Here is a 3,756-nt window from a genome sequence, read left to right on the forward strand (position 1 = left end):
TTGAAGCTATTTTGGTTCAATCTTGTAGAGATCTACTTGCCATGTTTAGGCAAGCAGTATAGGAGAGTAACCAATACCCGGAGGAGGTCATATATGGCAAGTAGTAGCCATAGAATCCCATATTAGGCAGGATTATGAGAGGATTTAAGGGGCAGCGACTAGGGTTCTTAGAAGGGAGAAGGGAGGTGAGGGATATTACGGCGGCGGACGGGAGAGAATGCGATTAGGGTTGGGGTTTGGGTTAGTTTAAAGGGGAGGGTTTGATATGGGCCGTTGATCTCAGAGATCAACGGACACTATTAAAAGGTAGTTGGGTCGGGTTATTAGAAACGGGTCGCGACCGAGTGAGAGATTGGGTTAATTTAGTTTGGGCTGGGGGTTGTTTGGGCTAGTGTATTAGGCTTTGGGCCTTTGTTTGGTCCGAAAATAAGTTCAAGAGTCGACTAGTTTTTAAATACCCAATATTTTAGCAAAAAATAATAATTTATAAAAGTAATTAATAAATAACAAAATTATTATTTGTGCACTAAAATAATTAAAAATAATAACTTACATTATAAAAATAAAAAAAGTTATTTTTTGCTTAAATAATGTAATTATACATGAATATGGGCTATTATTGCAAAAATATACAATTAGCCTAAAAATGTAAATATAATTATAAAAAATGCAGTAAAATATTTAAATATATATATGTTGGAGTAAATGATAAGTTTGGATGATTAAAGCATTATAAAAATAATTTGAAGGATAATTATTGGATATTTATACAATAAAATACAGAAAGAAATTGATTTAAAGCCTTTAAAAATTATAAAAAATTATTTTAAAAAAAAGCTTATATATGTTTATACACTAAATGATAATGCAAATATACTATTTTGAAAAAGTATATATATATATATATATATATATATATATATATATATATATATATATATATTAAAAATATGAGGAAAAAATTGGGTATCAACAACCGTTGTGCTAGTGATCTTGGAAGAGTTGTATCGAACCCTCAGTGAGGTTAGGGGAGGTGTTAGGTTTTTTGAGGGGAGTAACCTTTTTGTTGCAATTGGGAATTATGGAGCACTTACACATTGCTTCCTTACTTTGTCCCGTCGACCGTGCTTTGCGTGATTGAGTGGTATGTATTGAGCGAAGAATGGAGTCTCCTAAGTTTACATATCCAGTAGGTGTCATGGCTTGGATTGAGTTTTTAGGGTTGAGGACAAGTGGGAATGTTTTGTGGACCTGCCTTTGGCTTCCTTTAGATGAGATCTTGGTAGGATGTAGCATGCAACCTTTCTTGATATTGATAGGACTTAGGTGTGTCAGGTCATACACGCCAATTTGGGTGATGCGACAGTTGGGCAGAAGACAAGGGGAGTCGCCAACTCTGAATCTTCGGAGGCACGTCATGAATTTTAGCAAAAAGACGGCTGATGAGATCAAGTACATGCAATATTGGAACAATGCAAAGAGGATGAAAAAGAACACATTAGAAGAGGACATTGGCAGGCTCGAATGTACTCATGAGTATTTGATTTAGTTGCAGTCTATTCTACCAGGGGTCAGTACCCCATTACCAGCACAACTTAGGGGGCGAGCAGTTCAGACAGATGATTCCTAGGAGGCTTCGAATCCAGATCTTTGGGGTAGGCTTGAGTTGGTAGGGTCTCAGTTAGCAGGTTTGTTAGCCAATGTGGAGCAGTATGGTTAGTATTTGTTTAGGGTCGGCCTTCAGGAGGCGGGGTCACACGCCAGGACCTTTGTTCCCAGCATTGTTGCATCTTTACGGGGCATGTTACAGAGCTTGAGCATGACAGACGCCCCAGGACCATCCCAGCTGTGGGCACCGCATTCATTAGCTGCATGGGGAGGCTTTTTATTTATATGCTCTGAGTCTGTTTTGTGTTGTGTTTTACTTTCTAGTCTTGTCCAGTAGTACTGAGTCCGATAGGAGGTATCAGAGTCTGTCGTAGTCTAGTTGAGTTTGTTGAGTCTTTTGTTATAGTACTTCATGTTTTGTATTTGGAAAACCAAAAATAATTTAAATAAAAAAAATCCAAAAATATTGTTTTTTAGTTAGTTTATTTTGTCCATTACTTATTCCAGAACTACACTTGGTCTGATTCATGTGGAACATGATACGTAGGTAACCTACATCGAGTTCGATCGAATCATTTTTAAAATTAAAAAAAAAAGAGATGAAGTTGTGTGATGTGAGAAATGAGAGGAAAGAAAAGAATGGTAAGCATAAAGGAAAAGAGAGGATAGATCTGGAAAATACAGAAAAATCAGAGAGAAAGTTTTGGGGAATGCAGAATTAGGTTTTTTAAGAGGTTCTTCTTCTCTGTTTTTGGAGATTCCAGAAAAATACGAAAAAAAAATCAGTTTAGTCTTACTCATTTTCGGATTTCTCTTTTAGATTTTAGGTTGGTTTAAGTTTCAAAAAATACAAAAAAATTCTGCCTCTTCGCTTCAATTTCGAATGGAGTTTGACGGAGTTTGAGGTGTTCGAGTTCGAGCCGTCCGGTTGATATTTGCAGTTCGCGTCGTTATTCTTATTTGCTTGATGTTTGGATCTGAATAGTCAGATTCAATTGTACTTCTTCAAATCATCCTATTTAATTTTTAAAGAAAGCTTCTTACAAAGAGTCATTAGTTACAATAGCCCTTCCCTACAAATACATTATTTTTGGTCATTATGATCTTATCATATTCAAATGATACTTTCACTCCGGCTCTTCCCAACAAAGATACAGAGATCAAGTTTGCCCTCATAGTAGGAACATGCAGTACATCAACAAGGGCTAAAGCTTTTCCCGAAGTGAGTTTCAGGAGAACTTTACCCTTACCCAAGACTTTGGTAGTACTTGAGTCTCCAAGGTAGACCTCTTCTCTATCATCATCTAAAGGAGTGTAATAAGAAAATGCTTCTCGATTTGCACAAATGTGCCGAGTAGCCCCAGAGTTTACCACTCATTCTTTTGCACGTGCTACAATGCTTACTTGAGAAATAACAACCACAATAATATCACCTTCTTCAGCTAAGTTAGCCTTAGGAGTTTTAGTTTTTCCTTTGTCATTTCCTGCTCTGTACCTACAGTGTGAGGCATGATGGCATGGTTTTCCACAAACAAAACAAGAGCTTTTTTTTCTCTTATTGTTAGCATTTTGGGGCTTGTAACCTTGAGACTTATTCTCATAATTTTTGCGGTTGTTGTTGTTACTTTGCACTAAGTTTGCTTTAAGAGCTGTCATCCGAGCTTTGGGAGATTCTTTTCTGTTTGAATCTTCAATTAGGATGTGGGTCACAATTTTCACAATGGTGAAATTTTTCTATTTGTGCTTTAAATTGTTCTTGTAGTCACTCCATGAGTCAGACAGCTTCTCAATTAGTACTCCAGTAGCAAACTTTTCTGGTAAAGATATCCCCTCGGCCTTCAAGTCTTCTAGAAATTTTTGATATTCGTGATTTGCACATTCATCTCTTTGTGATCTCTCATCTCCTACTGATAAAATTTTTCTACCACAAATTTTTGTTTTGTAGCATCTTCAGCAATGAATTTTTTAATTAAGGCTTCCCAGATAGCTTTTGCTTCCTTATAACTGCAATACACGTCAAATAGTTCATTAGAAATAGTTTGCAATATAGTATGACAGCATACCTTGTTGGCATGTTGCCATGATTCCACTATTTTATCATCAACGTCTGCACTAGGTTGTGGATGCATCAGTGCATGTGAAATACCA

Source organism: Nicotiana tomentosiformis, chromosome 11, assembly GCF_000390325.3.
Source record: "Nicotiana tomentosiformis chromosome 11, ASM39032v3, whole genome shotgun sequence".
In the NCBI taxonomy this organism is placed as follows: Eukaryota; Viridiplantae; Streptophyta; class Magnoliopsida; order Solanales; family Solanaceae; genus Nicotiana; species Nicotiana tomentosiformis.